The following is a 20098-nucleotide window of genomic DNA, read 5'->3' as shown; positions in this document are numbered from 1 at the left end:
CAATTCTGACACTATCTGTATCAGATCCTATAAAACTACTTCCCCCTCCCAGCCTGTGTCCCTCCTTCAGATGGCAGGCAGAAGCCCCAGATTTTCACCTGTGCTTCTGATCAACTGGTTCGAGATTGGGGCTTCCAATGACTCCCTTGTTGGGTTTGTTTAATTTTCTAAAATGACTCACAGAACTCAGGAAAATATTTTACTTATTAGACCACCAACTAATTATGAAAGGTTATAACTCGGAAACAGCCAGATGGAAGAGATGCACGGGGCAAGGCGTGGAGAGAGGGCACAGACTCTCCCTGCCCTCTTCAGGAGTATCACCCTCCGTGTTCACCAGCCTGGAAGCTCTTTGAACCTGGTCCTTTTCACTTCTCATGGAGGCTTAATTACTTAGGCTCTGCTGAGTCACTGAAAACCTGGCTCCACAGGAAACCAGCCTCCATCTTCAGGTAGTTTCCACAAATGACCTAGTTAACATAATAAAAGACATCTTGATTACTCTATGTATTTATGTATGTGAAAGTCACCCAGTCGTGTCTGACTCTTTGTGACCCCATGGACTATACAGTCCACAGAATTCTCTAGGCTAGAATACTGGAGTGGGTAGCCTTTCCCTTCTCCAGGGAATCTTCCCAACCCAGGGATTGAACCCAGGGGTCTCCCACACTGCAGGTGTATTCTTCGCCAGCTGAGCCACAAGGGAAGCCCTTGATTACTCTGCTCTACCACATTTAGGATTTCAGGAGCTCTATGCTTAAAACTGGTTTCCCAGGTGGTGCTAGGGGTAAAGAACTTTCCTGCTAATGCAGGAGATGTAAAAGATGCAGGTTCGATCCCCTGGAAAAGGGCCTGGCAACCCACTCCAGTATTCTTGTCTAGGGAATCTCACGGACAGAAGAGTCTGGCGGGCTATACAGTTCATGGGGTCACTAAGAGTTGGACACAACTGAAGTGATTTAGTGCTCATGTACCTGTCTGAAACAGAGATGAAGACCAAACACATGTGTTTCTTAGAAGAAATCACAATATCATGCTCCTTGATTCATTGTTGATTTCAGTTTTCATAACTTCTTAAAAGTTTCTGGTTGTTAACAGTTCATGAGACCTCCAACTGTTTCATGCATTCAATATTGTGTGCAAGTCACTGATGACCAAGACACAAAGACTTAACTTAGATCTTAAGGAGAGGGAGACACACAATTAAACTAATAGTAATAGACAAATAATCATTCACATTTGGATTTTTCATAAATATTATAACAAAGAAGTATGTCTCCCAGTCTGGAGGATATAGCCATCTGTTATGGATCTCCAGTGGCCTTGGCCTGCAGTGGCTTGAAGCACGGTTTCAGTTCCCGGCCAGACATTGAAGTCTAGTTTACAGCGAGAAGGCTGAATCCTAGCCACTAGATCACCAGGGACTCATGATCAGTGACAAGGCCCTGGCCTGTCAGCTGTGTAGAAATGAATTTCCACATAGAGATGGAAAGTGAAGCATTTAGGAGGAAAAGGAGTACATGTAGATTGACACATGGGTTCACTGAGAGAGAGGAGCACCCTTGTGGCAGTTTCAATCATATATATATATATATATATATATATATATATATATGGCGTTTCTTCCAGGTTTCCTCGGACCAATCGATTTACTTTGCCTGGTTCTGAGTCCATATTTGGTTTATCTGGGGCTCCTCCCTGGTGCATGTGTGCATCTCTTAGCCAGGTGAATTCTAGCAGAGAGGCCTATGGGTAGTTGACATCACTTACTATGGGGTGGCACTCCTCCTGTTTTGACCTCCAAGGAGCTCGTCTGTACATGTGTAGGTGGGGACATCTCCTTCATTTAAAGAAGGAGGAATACGTGGTCTTTTACCTCTTATCTGGGCAGAGCCCAGCCTCCTCCATTGTCCTGCTATTTTGGAGTTTCTGTCCACAGAGCAGAAACTGTTCAGCCTGGGGTCCATTTTTCTCCTGCCTCAGTCTCAGTGTCTGGGTGGAGAGTGATGCCATTTTCTGAGAAGGGAAACTCAGGAGGAAGATCAAGTTTGGGTAGGGCTTTGGGGAGGCGAATAAAACTCAAAGGCATATGAAGCTCACTTTGGACTGAGCACCGTTCTAAGCAGATTACAAACATTCACTTCCAGCAACCTCCGAAGGAAGGGCCATCATACCCCTACTTTACAGATGGAAGCCCAAGGCAAGGAGGATTGAGTGACTTTTCTAAGGCCACACAACTTGTGAATGGCAGAGCCAGGATTTCAAACCCAGACTGGCTGGCTCCAGAATCCACACTCTACCATTTCAGACAATTCAGACTCTCATCAAACTATTTAGACATGTTCAGCTGAAGATTCTGGTAGGACAAGTGAGTAGCAATTTGTTAAATAATTTCTTTAACATGTAAACCAGTCTGAGTTGGAATTTCTGCTACTGTTGGCGAAAGCATCCTAACACATAGAGACGTGAATGATGATCTGAAATTGTAAAATTCAGGAGAGAGGGATAGGCTGGATGTTCAGTCTGGTGATACCTTTAAGTTCTACTTCTGGCAGTGCATTGTTGGCTCTCCCCTCCTCTCTAGCATACATGCTAGCATACATACACCAGTCATGTCCGACTCTGCAACCCCATGGACTGTAGCCCACCCGGCTCTTCTGTCCATGGGATTTTCCCAGGCAAGAATATTGGAGTGGGTTGCCGTGCCCTCCACCAGGGGATCTTCCCAACCCAGAGATCGAACACACATCTGCGTCTCCTGCATTACAGGTGGATTCTTTACCACTGAGCCACCAGGTAAGCCCCCTCTGCTTTCTCAGGGGTCTCTAATCCTTATAGGATTTGCATGGACTATAATAATGTTCATGCAAATTATAATGTAATGTCTTCTGGGAGATAAGGACACATAATGGATATTTTTTCTTTTTAAAATTAAATCTGGAAAGAGTGTCTGCCTGCCATGAGGATAATAGTATCCACTCACAGTTTCTGCCTTCATGTTCCTACCTGTACAGATACACATAAGCCCTAAGACCCTCAAAAATGACCTTGTTGCATGTAAGCCAAGTTGGACATGGTGATGGCTGTGAAAACTGGCAAGTCTGAAGGGCTGAAAAAGCAAGTAGAGCAGAAACAGCTCTCTGAGAATCGAAGGCAGGGTGCTCAGGCTGCCTGCCTTGGGCATCTCACATCCCACTTGTCTTGTTGCAAACATTGCACCTCTACCTTGTTTGAGAATGACGAAGCCTGATTAAAACCCTTTAAATGGCTCTTGTTGACAAGATTTGCTAAAGAACATTTTAATGACTAAACAAAATTATGGTGCAATTTCACTTGATTAAAGACAAAACCCAAACCTGTGCAATTTCCAGTGCATTATGTTAAGGCAGAAACTGAAAAACATCTTTAAAGAATTCAGAGCCTGGATTCCACAGGAGAGAAGCATGACAGGGGTGTGGATTTGCTTCTCTTTATCATGGCCTCCTGGGTGGCTTTTGTTTCCTTTGTCCTACTGGCTTTGCGTGTTCACAATTGTCTAGATAGCTTGAAGGTGACCAAGAAAACCAGATTCTATTTGCAAGTAGCATGCTATTTTGAGATGCTTTCTGAACTTCACTCAATGCCAGATTTGTGACATGTGTTTGTCACTTTCTCGTTGAAATTCCTGCCATGGTTCCAGTCTGAAACCTCATATTGTTACTAAATCAGGTCTAGCTGCTCTTCACTCAAAAATTAGTACTTGAGTGAGACAGATGTTGGTAAAAAGGAAAATTGCTTTTAATCAGAATGCCAACAATCTGGGGAGATGGCGGATTCAGTGTCACCCCAAAACCATCTCTGAAGATTCTGCTTAGCCAGAAAAGTTTTTTTTGTGTGTGTGTGTAATAAAGTTTTATTAAAGTATAAAGGAGATAGAGAAAGCTTCTGACATAGGCATCAGAAGGGGGCAGAAAGCGTACCCGCTTGCTAGTGTTAACAATGAGGTTATATAATCCAAAGAATGTCTGGAGGTTGTAAAGACCTCCTCCAACCTACTCCCATAATTTACATTTTAAGATAACACTGTCCTCAGGCAAGATACATCCTTGTAAAGACCAGGTATACTCCCATAATTAACATTTTAAAATAACAGAAGTTTGAATCCAAAGACTGTCCTTAGGCAGGATACATTATTGGTATATAATCCTAAGGAATGTGGAGAAAGAAAAAAAGTTTGTCCTTTTTTCCTCCTTGCGAATTCCAGACCCCTCTCTCCTTGGGGAAAAAGGGAAAAAATCAGTGTTAATCATTGAGATGGCAGGGGTCGGAGTCATCACATTTGTTGACATCTCCCACTGTGTGCAGGCTTGTGGAAAGGCTTGTCGACTTCTGTCATTTTTCTTTAGATGCTGTGTTTTATTTTTGACTTTTTACTTTGTACTGGGGTATAGCTTATTAACACTGTTGTGATGGTTTCAAGTGAACAGGAAAGGGGCTCAGCCATACATATACATATACCCATGCTCTCCCAAACTCCACTTCCCTCCAGGCTGCCACATAACACTCAGCAGAGTTGCCTGTGCTATACTGTAGGTCCTTGTTGGTCACCCACTTTAAATATAGCAGTGTGTACATGTCCATTCCAAACTCCCTAATTATCTGTTCCCCCAAACCTCCCCCTCACTCCACAACCATAAGTTTGTTCTCTAAGTTACTGAGTCTCTTTCTGTTTTATAAGTTCATTTGTATAATTTCTTTTCAGATTCCCCATATAAGAGATGTCATATAATATTTTTCCTTCTCTATCTGACTTTGTTTTCTCAGTGTGACAATCTCTAGGTCCATACATGGTGCAAATGGCGTTATTTCATTCTTTTTAGTGGCTGAGTAATATTCCATTGTATATATGTATCACATTTAGATGCTATTTTGTTCACAGTTTGGGACCTTTCTGAAGGGGAAGCTAAGGAAGAGATCTGGTCATCTGTTCATTAAATGATTCTCCATTTCTCCTTCTTTTATTTGTGGAAAGAACCAACAGATTAAGCAAGGTATTGTGAGGTTGATATTTCTCCTGGCAATCTTGATCCAGTTTGTGATTCATCCAGCCCAGCATTTCACAAATAAGCAGGGTGACAATACACAGCCTTGACATACTCCTTTCCCAGTTTGGAAGCAGTCCATTGTTTCGTGTCCAGTTCTAACTGTTGCTTCGTGTCCTACATACATATTTCTCAGGAGGCAGGTAATGTGGTCTGGTAATATTCTTAATCTCACTAAGAATATTCCACAGTTTGTTGTGATCCACACGAAGTCTTTAGCATAGTCAACGAAGCAGAAGTAGATTTTTTTTGGGATTCCCTTGCTTTTTCTATGATCCAGCATATATTGGCAATTTGATCTCTGGTTCCTCTGCCTTTTCTAAATCCAGCTGATACAACTGGAAGTTATTGGTTAGCGTATTGCAAAAGCCACTTGAAGGATTTTGAGCATAATCTTTCTGGCATGTGGAATGAGTGCAATTGTATGGTAATTTGAACATTCTTTGGCATTGTCTTTCTTTGGGATTGGAATGAAAACTGACATTTTCCAGTCTTGTGGCCACTAAGTTTTCCACGTTTGCTGGCATAATGAGTGCAGCATTTTTATAGCCTCATCTTTTAGGATTTGAAATAGCTCATCTGGAATTCCATCACTTTCACTAGCTTAGTTCGTAGTGATACTTCCTAAGGCCCACTTGATTCCCGGATGTCTGGCTCTAGGTGACTGATCACATCATCAGGGTTATCTGGGCCATTAAGAACTTTTTTGTACATTTCTTCTGTGTATTCTTGCCACCTTTTCTCAATCTCTTCTTTTTCTGTTAGGTCCTTGCTGTTTTTGTTCTTTACTGTGCCTATCTTTGCATGAAATGTTCCCTTGATACCTTCAATTTTCTTTAAGTGATCTCTAGTATTTTCCATTCTATTGTTTTCCTCTTATTTCTTTGCACTGTTCACTAAAGAAGTCTTTCTTATCTCTCCTTGCTATTCTCTGGAACTCTGCTTTCAGTTGGGTATCTCTTTCCCTTTATCCTTTGCCTTTTGCTTCTTTTCTTTTTTCAGCTATTTGTAAGGTCTCCTCAGACAACAAATTTGCCTTTTGCATTTCTTTTTCCTGGGGATGGTTCTGGTCACCTCCTCCTATACAGTGTTACAAACCCCCACCCAGTTCTTCAGGCACTCTGTTTACCAGATTTAGTTCCTTGAATCTATTTGTCACTTCCACTGTATAACCATAAGGGATTTGATTTAGGTCATATCTGAATGGCCTAGTGGTTTTTCCTACTGTCATCAATTTGAGCCTGAATTTTTCAGCAAAGTGTGATGATCTGAGCCACAGTCAGCTCCTAGTCTTGTTTTTGATGACTGTATAGAGCTTCTCCCTTTGGCTGCAAAGAATATAATCAATCTGATTTTGGTACTAACCATCTGGTGATGTCAATGTATAGAGTCGTCTCTTGTGTTGTTGAAAGAAAGTGTTTGCTATGACCAGTGCATTCTCTTGGCAAAACTCTGTTAGCCTTTGTACTGCTTCATTTTGTGCTCCAAGGCCAAACTTGACTGTTATTCTACGTATCTCTTGACTTCCTACTTATGCATTCTAGTCCCCTATGATGAAACTATTCAATATTGGAAAAGGCATACATCAAGGCTGTATATTGTCATTCCTGCTTATTTAACTTATATGCAGAGTACACCATGTTAAATGCCGGGCTGGATGAATCACAAGCTGGAATCAAGATTGCCAGGATAAGTATCAGCAAACTTAGGTATGCAGATGATAATATTTTAATGGCAGAAAGTGAAGAGTTACTAAAGAGCCTCTTCGTGAAGGTGAAAAAGAAGGGTGAAAAAGCTGGCTTAAATTTCAACATTCAAAAAATGAAGATCATGGCATTCGGTCCTATCACTTCATGGCAAATAGATGGGGAAAAAGTGGAAACAGTGTCAGATTTCATTTTCTTGGGCTCCAAAATTCCTGTGGATGGTGACTCCAGCCATGAAATTAAAAGACACTTTCTCCTTGGAAAAATAGCTATGACAAACCTAGACAAAGTGTTAAAAAGCAGACATCATTTTGCCAACAAAGGTCTGTCTAATTAAAGTTATAGTTTAAAAAAATAAAAAAGCTATAGTTTTTCTAGTAGTCATGTATGGATGTGAAAGTTGAACCATAAAGAAGGCTTAGCACCGAAGAATTGATACTTTCAAACTGTGGTGCTAGAGAAGATTCTTGAGAGTTCCTTGGACAGCAAGGAGATCAAACAAGTCAATCCTAAAGGAAATCAGTCCTGAATATTCATTGGAAGGACTGATGCTGAAGCTGAAGCTCCAAAACTTTGGCCACTTGATGAGAAGAACTGACTCATTGGAAAAGACCCAGATGCTAGGAAAGATTGAAGGCAGGAGAAGGGGGCAGCAGAGGATGAGATGGTTGGATGGCCTCACTGACTCGATGGACATGAGTTTGAGCAAGCTCCAGGAGACAGTGAAGGTCAGAGAAGCCTGGCGGGCTGCAGTCTGTGGGGTTAGAAAGGGTTGGACAAAACTTAGCAACTGAACAACTGTGAGGTCAAAAGATTTGAAAGGTTTGTTAGGGCCAGAAATGAGTAGAACATGGGGCTGTCTAGTTTAAGGTTAATGACAAGACAACGAGGCCTCCTGCAGAGAGCTTTTTCCTTCCAAAAGCTGCTTATAATATCACCAATAGAACCAGTTGAGAAGATAAAGTGAGTTTATTGCTTATGGCTCTAATGAAGAACACCACCTTGCAAAGTGATAGCAATGTGCCTTCAGGGAAGGGAAAGTCACAATTTAATGGGAACTGGAGGTTTGATTTAAGACGGAATCTTTCAAAGAGGTGGCTTCGTTAGGATTGGTAAGGATCATGATGCAACACTTCAGGGTTGGTGAATATACAAAGGGGTGGATTTTGAGGAAAAGGATTAAAAATCCCTAGAGTCCATGTTTTCCACTGAAGAGCTGATGAATCTTTTTCTCAAGTTCTTGTAATGAATGTCAGATCATTTGCCTGGGCGGGAAACTCCCAGAAACAAAGAAAGTCATGCTAATGAACTCAGAAGAAAAAGCCAAAATCATGTTCATGTAGATAGGAAGTAGTTTTGGTTCCCAGAGTTTCAATCTGTGGGTAGATGATGTCCCTTCTCACTTTCCAAGGTTGAAATTCAGGATACTTAACCTGTTCTCAGGGTCCAATGTGATCCACCCTTTTCTAACCTTTTCAATCTCCATCACATCTGATGCTCGGCTTACACTATGCAGTTCAGCTCTACTGGCCTGCTACTAGTTCCTTGCTCTTCCTCACCTCAGGGCCTTTGCACATATTATATTCTCTGCCTGCAATACCTCTTTGCCTTGGATGTTTGGTCAGCTTCACCTTGTGGGGCTAAAATGTCACCTCTTCAGGGGAGCTCTGTCAATTCTGAGCCCAAGTTATGCTCCTTCTGTCCCCCATTTCCAACTTTTTTGACATTCCTTACAATTTGGAAATTGAAAATACATTTAATACACCTAACCTACCGAACATAATAGCTGAGCCTAGACTACCTGAAATGTATTCAGAACACTTACTACATTAGCCTACAGTTGGGCAAACTCATCTAACACAAAGGTTATTTTAAAACAAAGTGCTGAATATTTCATATAATTTTTTGAATACTGTTGTTTAGTTGTTAAGCTGCATCTGACCCTTTTGCAACTCTAGGGACTGTAGCCTGCCAGGATCCTCTGTCCATGGGATTCTCCAGCAAAGAATACTGGAGTGGGTTGCCATATCTTCCTCCAGGGGATTTCCCCAACCAGGGATCAAACCTGTGTCTCCTGCATTGGCAGATGGGTTCTTTACCCTCTGAGCCACCTGGAAAGTCCACTGAACACTGTTCAAAAGCAACATACCAGAATCTCTCTCTGGGTGCAGAATGGTTTTAGGTATGGATTGTTCACCCTTGGGATCTTGCAACTGACAGGAGCATATCCACAACTCATCTTCATAAGAGAGGATTGCATCATATATTGGTGGCCTGGGAAAAGATTAGAATTAAAAATTTGAAGTAGTTTTTACTGAAGGTGAACCATCACTTTTACACCATTATAATACTGAAAAGTTCTAAGTTGAAGCATCACAACTTGGGGACCATCTGTACAGAGCAGGAGTTGATGAGGTCAGGAGTACAGGAGGCGGATTAGAGGGGTACCAAGGCCAAGACAGGGCTTCCCAGGTGGCTCAGTGGTAAAGAATCCACCTGGCAGTGTAGGAGATGCCAGAGACTTCGGCTCTATCCCTGGGTCAGGAAGATCCCCTGGAGAAGGAAATGGCAACCCACTCTACTATGCTTGCCTGGAAAATTCCACGGACAGAAGAGCCTGGCAGGCTGCAGTCCATGGGGTCACAAAGAGTTAGACACGGCTGAGTGAACGTGAGCATGAGAGGCAAAGAGAGAGAGAATAGGCACAGAGAGACCAAAAATCAGGATTTAAAGTGAGATTCCTTGATTTTTAAAGATAACCTAGTAATTTAAAGAAATATTAATAAATACTGCACAACCAAAAGCAGTGGTTCACTACTGGCAGTGATTTTGCCTCCCAGGGGATGATGGCAATGTCTCGAGACATTTGCACTTTCACATCTGGGGAGAGGAGTATTAGGGGCATCTAGTAGATAGAAACCAAGGATGTGGCTAAAATCCTTCAGTGTGTGGGACAGCCCCCTAAAGAGAGCATCATCCAGTCCCCAATGCCAGTGATGCCCAATTTGGGAAACCCTGAACCAAGGAAAAGGAGACTTATGTCCACGGATGGGGTCTGTTGACGTGGTCAGCAAATTTCTAAAAAGGAACAGGTGAGCCAGAAGCTCAAGGATGACCCTCTTCCCTTCAGGTCTTTCCATATGCCTTCCTGTTTCCTTTATGCTTCAGCAGAGGTGATTTTCCACCACTTGGTTAACACTCCTCATTAAGTAATTACCACCCACAGGCCCTCATTTTCACGTCTGTAATCACCCCAAGTACAAAAGATGCCCTGTTCACCAGAGGTAGATGGAGATCAGTCATTACAAGGCTATTAGACTAAACTCAGGTGTCTTCCTTAACTCATCTCCATGGGCCGTATACTTCAGCTTGGTAGGCACTGAAGCTGTCTCTTCAGCCCTTCAGTCCAATGACTTCCCAGCCTGGTTCTCTAATTACTGCTGGTAGAGCACAATTTCCAATTCTAACCCTTAATGTTTCCACTGATATTTTTTAGGCAGCAGCAAAATCCACTCTTTTGCATACTGTATTCATAGCTGATTATATGAATCGCATTGCAATAAAATGAGAGGCAAGATAAATAATTTTGGATAGACCTTTGTTGTTAGGCAAGAGTATGTTTAGAGCAACTGCTTTTGGTTAGATAAATCAGACGTTGCAAACTCAAAGACGCCCAGGCAGGTCATGAGAAGGCAGGAAGCAAGTCATGAAAACAGAGACTGGTGGAACCAGAGGGGGTCACCCAGGTTAGAAGGAACACTTGTCCCTCATGTCCAGCCGATGCTGCAGAATGGCAGTTGGGTCCAGTGTGGCAAGATCTTTTGATGCTTCAACAGAACTAGAAATCAGAGTTTTTAAATGACTTTGTCTTAAGAGACTCTGTAGGATTTCTCTGAAACCATGTTGCCTAGATGTGGCTTGTGAGTTATCAGACGGTGATTGCTACTGAGATTCTTAGGAGCCATTTGCTTTCTGCATATAAGAGCAAATCAGAAAGTTATAAACGGGCCAGGTTAAGAAGGAGGGGCTGGTGGATTCTAGACTTGGAGGAAGAAATAGTTTTCCTACCCCTAAAGCAAAGCCTCATCAACCTCATCAGCATCATAATGGTCACTTGTGTGCTGGGCGTCCTACTAAGATAGGACCTTATCAGGGTGACCTCATTTATTTTTTAGCCCTTAATTTTATATTGAAGTATAGGCAGTTAACAATGTCGTGATGGTCTCAGGTAGGCAACAAAGGGACTCAGGCATACATGTACATGCGTCTATTCTCCCCCAAACTCACCTCATATCCAGGCTGCCGTATAACATCGAGAAGAGTTGCATGTGTATGTAGTAGGTCCCTGTTGGTTATCTACTTTAAATATAGCAGTATGTACATGTCAATCCTCTCATTTGTTTTACTGCAGCCTAGGAAATATTACCTCCGATTTGAAGGTGAGAAGCCCAGGTCTCAAGAGAAGTAACTGCTCATGATCACGCGATAATAATGACTGCTCACGTGACAGTATTTGAGCCTGGGTCTATGTGAGCTTTTTATTCATTACTGTCTATTCGACCATAGATGTTTGGAATTGAGAATGAGGGTTTTTTAACTTCAGAAGGCATTTTTGTAGTTTTTGACCATATCCACTACAGTCTATGGGGTCACAAAGAGTCAGACAAGACTGAGCGACTTTCACATCCGTTCATTTCTGCAGGTAGAATGGAACAAAGTTAACTGGATGATCAAGTGAGAATTCTAGGTTCCTGAAACACAAGATGACAACAAAGACAATGTTGACCAATTCCTCATTTTCCTGTGGTGGTGTGTTACTCGTTCAGTCGTGTCCAACTCTTGCGACCCCATGACTGCAGCCTACCGGCTCCTCTGTTCATGGAATTCTCCAGGTAAGAATACTGGGGTGGGTAGCCATTCCCTTCTCGAGGGGATTGTCCTAACCCAGGGTCTCCTGCACTGTAGGCAGATTTTTATCAATCTGAGCCACCAGGGAAACCTTATCATTTTCCTGAGCAGCACTCTATATATGCCTGAAGGCAATTGGTGTATAAATACCTCAGTTCCCTCACCATTTTTAGGTACCTATTTCTACACCATCACCCAGGTGTCCCTAGCAGGACTGGGCTTTGGGTGTCAGTAGGACTAACTTGTTTTTTGTGATGGCTTATTTCCCTTTCCAATCTCACTATTTCCTTGCTTTTATCTCTCAAACCAGCTATGCATATATGAATCTTTGTCTTGAGATCTGCTTCTGAGAGCACCCAAACTAAGACTCAGGAGCACCTCAAGTTCCTTTGTTTTTGCAAAACTTAGATTATATTTCCTTCTGTTGGAACTAGGCATGTCACCAAGCATTAGCTATTTGTATTTATTATATGAAGTCTTATGTGATCATAGGCTGGAAGATAACAGAATTTAGCATTAGTTTTAACTCAAACTTACTAGTAAAACAATCAAAAAAAATGGGAGGGGAGGGAAGATATAAATCAAAAGGATTTGGCCACAAAGAAGATTTTTGATTGCTGTGATCTCTGCCATGTTCCCATGGTTTTAAATGTGATTGATTGTCTACAGTGCATCATTTCCAGTGATAAGAGGCCCTTTTCTTTATTTTTCTGTTTAATTTTCTTTCTAATGACTTTAAAGGAAGAACTCTTTGGCACTGAAAATTACTTTGGATTGTAACAAGAAAGATGCAGAACTTTTTTTCTATTTCTTTTAATGGTCATTCAGGGACACAGTGTAATTGAATTAAGACACTTCCAGGAGGTGAATTATAGGATAATAATTCAGGCCTTTCCATTTAATAGGAGCTGGCCTGTGGCCTTGAGTCCACTAGATCTGAAGGGGTGAATTACTGCTCCATAACTCACAAGGTCCCATTTAAAGAGACCCTGGTTAAAGAGAATTAACATCAAGAATCAAATCTGGCAAAGGCAACACAAGATCTAAGAGTAAGGAATGTGAGGAACATAGAAATGAATTTGCAAACTTGGCTTCTCACTTCAAAGAAGTCAGACCTCAGAGAATAACATCAGGCCCTTGATAAAAATGAATGGCCTCTCAGCCCAGCAGAGTTCTGGATATTTTTTGCCAAAGCCCTGACACACACGTGTGAAAGTTTTGAGCACCCCGACTTTTCAGAACTGATAAAGTAACTAGCTTTATAATGGGCTTCCCAGGAGGCACTAGTGGTAAAGAATCTGCCTGCCAGTGCAGGAGACATAGGAGATGTGGATTTGATCTCTGGGTGAAGGACCCCTGGAGTAGGAAATGGCAACCCACTCTAGTATGCTAGCCTGGTAAATTCCATGGACAGAGTAGCCTGGCAGGCTCCATGGGGTCTCAAAGAGTCAGACCTGACTGAGTGACTAAGCACACACATTCAGTCTACAGGAGCATGAAGAGAAAGCAACTAACTGAGCTTTAAACCTAGCTAGGGCACAGGCCAGGTGTCCAGCAGGTATGTGCATCCTGAAGGCAGAATGGACAGCTACCTCCTAGGGTACCCGAGGCATCTCTTCCGGGAGGCACCATAAGCTCTCACTGATGCCTGAGATTTCTTCATTCACAATTCATTTGGGCTCAACATTTATACCTTTCTGTTTTCTCTTTTTTAAAAGCACTTGGCATTGTTCATAAATAAATGTGTGGCACTTAACTCACAGACAGATGTGAGCTCATATCTAAACTCCACAACTTACAGTCTGTCAAATCTTGGGGAAACTGCTTGCCCTCTCTCTCTTTCAAGCTTCTCATCTGTAAAATGAGGCTTGTAACAATACCACCTTCTTAGGGCTGTCAGGAAGATTAGATAAAAGAACGAACATAATAATGCTTAGCAAAATGTCTGACATAGACATTCTGATAAAGAATAAACATTATTGAAAAATATCCTTCAGAGAGCAATGTGCATGCCAAGAATCACTTAACTAACTGTGTTCTCCTTTTAAAGTCTAGAATGTGAATATTGTTTCATATAAGAAAAAAAAAGGATCACTAATTCAGTAAAGTTCATAAATATTTTTTTCTGATATGATACTAATTGGAAGTTAGCCACCTCTAAGGTAAATCTAAGTTTTGGAAATTTCTAGAAACCTGGAGAAAAACCATCTCAACTCCAAAATTTCCATCCAGTTTAGGAGGTCAGTACCAGATGACAGAACCTGCGCCATCTTCACTCCCTCCAAGACCTCTTGCCTATCGTTGGCCAACCGTCTGCTATCTGTCCCAAACTTTTACCTACAGATAAGAAGAAAAAGCTTATAATTCACTACAGTTCATTAAAATGAAAATAAAAATTTATTTTGCATCAAAATGAAAAATGACTCATTTATTATTAGCATATAAATAGCATTTTTAAATGTCACTCTGCCTCAAAATCACTTACATTTTCAGTGATCATAGCACACAAAATTAATTTTTGATAGCCTTTTGTGATTTGGCTGAAAATTCTTATTTCTTTTTGTGCTTTAAACAGCAAACTGTATCCACTGCTATTCATAGCAAATTTTAGATAATGAAGCAATTAAAAATACATGGATTTAAGATCTTATCTCATTTTTCCTTTGGCCTATTTCTGCTTCATTATTCATGAAGGGATATGTTTAATTCAGAGTTAGTAATTGCAGATATATCTGGTATAAATTGTGCCTCATATTCTTTACCCATTTCAATTTATTTTAGCAAATAGATCTCTATTTGAAAAAAAGTAGTTGAGAGCAGGGAGAGTATGATAAAAAGCAGAAAGCTATACATGTATGTGTGTGTGTGTTGATTGGCATGTCCAAACAAGATTTCAGAAATGTTAATAATCACATTACCTGAGGATTTACCAAGAGCCAAGAACTGTGCTGAACAATTACTATGGCATTTCATTCAGTCCTAAGAGTAATCTTATCAGGGAGGTACCCTTAGTGCTTCCATTTCTTAGATATGGAAACTGAGGCTCAGAGAGGCTATAGAACTGAGTAGGAGGTCATTAAAAATGACAGAGAAGCAAGATTAGGACCTAGTTTATCTGCCTCTACAGCTGGTGTGTCCAACCGTCCATCACACAGTTTCCTGTGTCCTGGGGCTGCACAGTTCTGAACCACAGATAATTTGTTAGAAGCTTGAAATCATCTTGCTGCTCCATGTAGGAGCATCCTTACTCCATGAAGTTGCTGGTCTGAGGAGCTTGTCACTTATTTTGTTTTCATGAACCCTAAATATGTTTCAGGAATTTATCCTAGGGAAGTAATAGAAATGGTACGTGTAGTTCTTGCAATGTAACTTGTTCCAGGGTTTTATGTACTAATAAAAAAAAGAAGAAAGAAAGAAAAGAAATGAAAAAAAGAGAGCAGAGGAGAAAATGAAACAAAATAAGAAAATAGTCTTAAAATGTTCAATTACAGTTTAAATAAACTCCAATGCATTTACTCAGTATTTTTTATTATTACTCTGGAGCCATTGACAATGACGATGAAAGTTTTAGGTTACTTAAATCCAAAAATGTTCATGGTATAAAAATAATAGGTTTATAAAATAATATGTATAATGCACTCCTTTTTAATGAAAACATTACATATGTATATATAAATGTGTGTGGGCGTAAGAGGAGAGAATCTAGACAGTACTGTCCAGTAGAAATATAATGTGTCACAGATGTAATTAAAAATTTTCTAATAGGCATATTAAAAACTAAAGCAAAAGGGTAGCATTAATTTTAGTAATACTTTATTTATCCCCCAATACTCAAAATATTATTATTTCATTCTGTAACCAATCTAAAATTATTAATGTGATATTTTACATTTTTTTGTTAAGTGTTGTAATCAGGTATGCCTCTCATACTTACGTGCGTGTGTGCTGAGTCGCTTCACTTGTGTCCAGCCCTTTGCGACCCTATGGACTGTAGCCCACCAGACTCCTCTGTCCATGGGAGTCTCCGGGCAAGAGTACAGGAGTGGGTTGCCATGCCCTCCTCCAGGGGATCTTCTTGACCCAGGGATCAAACCTGCGTCTCCTGTGTCTCCTGAATTGCAGGCAGATTCTTTATGCACTGAGTCACTTGGGAAGCCCAAAGGAAAACTCATGTTGGCCAGGAATTGAACCCGAGTCAATTGCTTGGAAGGCAGCTATCCTCACCACCATAACACTAATGCAAAAAGTGAAAGCTGTGTCATTCAGTTGTGTCCAACTCTTTGTGACCCCATGGACTGTAGCCTGCTAGGCTTCTCTGTCTAGGCATAATGCTGGAGTGGGTGGCTATTCTCTTCTCCAGGGGAACCTTCCCAACCCAGGGATCGAATCCAGGTGTCCTGCATGGCAGGCAGATTCTTTAACATCTGAGCCACCAGCAAAACCCAATTGTAATGTGCTTCCTGGCTGTAGCCTTTCTTGCTGATTCAGGTCCCTCACGCTTTCACACCACATCGTCTGCTCTAACTGCTGAATCACAGCATCCTGGTCCCTCCCTCCACAGGACTGATCTCAGTTCCTTCTCAATCCACTGCGGATTCTTGCCCGAATCCTGAGTTCTCTGCTGTAATGTGGTCCATGCCTTGCCTTCTCTGTAACGGCAAAATATCATCCTAAGTACTTAATTACTTTGTAAAGTGGCCATGTTGCCATTGCTTCTGGAAAGAAAACTTGAATTAAATGGAAAGTGTCTTCAAGGATTTTTTTTTTTTTTTTTTTACTCTAACACATTGCATTGATCCCTGCTATGTATTCCTCCATTCCAGACTCTAGGGATACATGAGAGAACAATTAGGCAAGAACATCACCAACTTTATGGAGCTTGAGTTTCCAGCATGAGAGACAGTAAAAAAAAAAAAAAAAAAATACAAGCAAGTAATTATGCAATATGGCAGGTATTGTTGAGAGCTATGGAGGCAAATAAAGGAGGAAAGGGGAGACTGAGGTGTCATTATGTTGGATGATTGGGAAGTTGCGTTTGACAAGGTAACACTAAGCAGTGACTTGACAGAAGTGACTGAGGGATTCATGAAGCTATGGGAGAGAAAACCATCCAGCAAGTGCAAAGGCCCTGAGGTAGGAGCAAACTTGGCCTGACTGAGGAAACACGAGCGGCCACAGTGGCTGGCATTGAAGCTTATTTTGCCAGGTTCGAGGTATGAAGTAGAGGCTGAGAGCCAGAAGTCCAATATACTTGAGCTATTTAACATACAATTTTAAGATGTTGGTGTTATGGTGCTAGAAACCCTCTTAATCACCCCAAAATGAGGACAAGGACAAATAAATTGGACAGCTTGAGAAACATCAGCAAAAGAGGCTGTTACTCTCTGGGTCCATGCTGTACAGACAGAATAGCCTTGAGAGAGAAAATGTGAACCATGGGAGAGAAGGAGAGGAGCAAGGACTTGGAGGCACAAGTAATCAAGAGGAACATAGACGCTGGAGAATTCACAAAAGTCTTGGGAGAATGTTAGGCTCACAGGACTTGGGATTGGAGCTCAGGTCAAATATATTCAAAACTCAAGGAAGGGGTCATGACCCTGTTTACATCTTGGTTGAATATATTTAGGACACAAAATACTTGGAGAATCATATAATCTTAATTTGGTTTGTTCTTAGGGATACACCCAATGATTTAAACCTGATTTTCAAATTGTTTTAAAAATTTTATTTATTTATGACTGCTCTGGGTCTTTATTGCTGTGCATGGACTTTCTCTAGTTGTGGTGAGTGGGGGATACTCTCTTGTTAGGGTGCACAGGCTTCTCATTGGGGTGGTCTCTCTTGTTGCAGAGCATGGGCTCTAGGTACATGGACTACAGTAGTTGTGGTGTGAGAGTTTAGTTGCCCCTAAGCATGTGAAACCTTCCAGAACCAGGGGTCAAACCCATGTCCCCTACACTGGCAGGCAGTATCTTAACCACTGAGCCACCAGGGAAGTCCTCAACAAAATTTTTAACATCTACATTTAATACTAAATAGATTAACAGGTGAAACACAAAAGGATTTCTCATGAGTGGGCTTTTTCAAAGAGTATGTTTCCTTGGCACACAGAAAATGTTATGTGGGGTGGAAAAAAGTCCCATTTATGAAAATCTTGTTTATGCCACAGTGATGCAGAATGAAGGGCTGTTGGCACTGCCATCCTGGCATGCAAATGACCATTTCTAGTAATTCTTTAGAGTGCATGTTTCCAGGCTGCAGAGAGCATTGTGTCCAAAAAATAGGTAGGATTCACTCTGCATGCCAACTGTTACCCTGCCAGAAAGCCATGCCATCTGGATGTCATCCTAATATACTCCCTCCTTCACCCAGAGTAAATCTCTGTCATGATGAGTAAGCACTATATCATAATCTCTGGGCTCCAGTCTCGTCTGATCACTGACTAGCTTGGGACGGTGGCCATAAATCCTGAGTCTCAGTTTCCCTGAATGGAAAGGGAAAATAATTATTAAAGTGAGGATACATTTGGTTGAGGATCAAGAAAGAGAAGGCTTAGCAGCGAACCTGACCAATGACAAACTCTGAATAAGGTTAGTATGAAATAAGTGAAAACATCTAGATGATCAACAGAGAGCTACCTGTATTTTGTTCTTTTTTCTTTCCACCCCTTTTGGAGAAAAATGACAAGGACTCACTTTCAAGAAATTACACTATGTTCAATGCCTTCCCGTCAAGAGCAGGCAATGTTCCGTATCTGGCCATTGGTAAGTATCAAATGGGCTCGTGTCAGACAAGACATGGCTTTTAATCTCCCTTGATTTGCCATGTCACCTGTCAGCGACCTTGACTGGTGCAGAATTGCAGTTTACTGATAACTGTGTTTACCGCTTTTGAAGTCATGTCTGCTGAAAACCACATCTGGTTCACCGCCGCCTCAACAGACACAGGATGATGTAGAAAGGCTAATTCTGCGGTGTACACAATCCGTGTCTGTTTTCCCAGAGGATTCCTGATGGAGTGAACTCATCAGAGGCAGTTCCTTGAAGGCTGGCAATCCCGCGGAGAGGCGAGGACAGGGTGGGACTTGAAATCCTCAGTGAACTACCAGGGCATTGTGACCTCAGACACAGGGATGAGAGAGGGTGCTGTTGCCCCAAGGAGGGTTGCAGTGCTTTTCAGAGTCCTTTCCCTTGGTCTAGCAGCCACCTTTGGTGTAGACCACGTTGAGATTTCTCAAATGAAGGAACATTTCCCAGCCTAGTTGTCTCACTTGGAAAACATTAACACGAATACTGATGTTGGGAGAAAGCCTAGTACCATAAGCGGGAGAGATGTTTTATACTTTCTTAGGGGACTTTCCTGGTGGCTCAGACCGTAAAGAATCTGCCTGCAAAGCAGGACACCGGGGTTCAGTCCCTGGTTCAGGAACATTCCCTGGAGAAGGAAATGGCAACCCACTCCAGTACTTTTGCCTGGGAAATCCTATGGCCAAAGGAGCCTGGTGGGCTACAGTCCATATGGTCACAAAGAGTCATACACGTCTGAATGACTAATACTTTCATTCAGGGTATGAAAAGCTATGGTTTTTCCAGTAGTCATGTACAGATGTGAGTAAGTAAGTAAGTAAGTGAAGTTGCTCAGTTGTGTCCAACTCTTTGTGACCCCGTGGACTGTAGCCTACCAGGCTTCTCCATCCATGGGATTCTCCAGGCAAGAATACAAGAGTGGGTTACCATTTCCTTCTCCAGGGGATCTTCCTGACCTAGGGATCGAACCCGGGTCTCCTGCATTGGAGGCAGACGCTTTAACCTCTGAGCCACCAGGGAAGATGAAAGTTGGACCATAAAGAAGGCTTAGCACCAAAGAATTGATGCTTTCAAACCTTGGTGCTGGAGAAGACTCTGGAGAGTCCCTTGGACAGCTAGAAGATCAAACTAGTCAGTCCGAAAGAAAATCAACCCTGAGTACTCATTGGAAGGACTGACACTGAAGCAGAGGCCACCTGATGTGAAGAGCCAACTCAATAGAAAAGACCCTGATGCTGGGAAAGACTGAGGGCAGGAGGAGAAGGGGAGGGCAGGAGGAGAAGAGGACGACAGAGGAGAAGATGGTTGGATAGCATTGCCAACTCAATAGATATGAGTTTGAACACACTCCAGGATATAGTGAAGGACAGAGAAACCTGGCATGCTGCAGTCCATGGGGTCCCAAAGAGTTGGACATGATTTAGCAACCGAACAACAACAAGGGTATGAATGATGGCATCTTTATTTAAAAGCCTAGTAAAAATATCAGCCACTGTTCACTGAATGTCTGCGATATGCCAGATGCTAGTCTTAGGTACTTTTCTTGCCTGGACACAGTTCTGTGAAGTAGCTATATGTGTTTTGATGTCCATTTTAA

General features: G+C 41.8%; 1 long non-coding RNA gene across 1 annotated transcript; it reads right to left on the bottom strand.

The window, feature by feature from the left end:
* Nucleotides 1-197: 197 nt before the first annotated feature.
* On the bottom strand, nucleotides 198-18738 carry LOC139179618 (uncharacterized). Its single transcript, XR_011563942.1, has 3 exons — nucleotides 18581-18738; nucleotides 8937-9061; nucleotides 198-470 (listed from the first exon to the last, which is right to left on the bottom strand). It is a non-coding gene; the product is annotated as an uncharacterized lncRNA (long non-coding RNA).
* Nucleotides 18739-20098: the final 1360 nt, after the last annotated feature.

This window comes from Bos indicus, chromosome 25, assembly GCF_029378745.1.
Source record: "Bos indicus isolate NIAB-ARS_2022 breed Sahiwal x Tharparkar chromosome 25, NIAB-ARS_B.indTharparkar_mat_pri_1.0, whole genome shotgun sequence".
NCBI lineage: Eukaryota > Metazoa > Chordata > Mammalia > Artiodactyla > Bovidae > Bos > Bos indicus.
The sequence above is the reverse complement of the archived record's forward strand: the minus strand, read 5'-3'. Positions and strand labels throughout refer to the sequence as shown.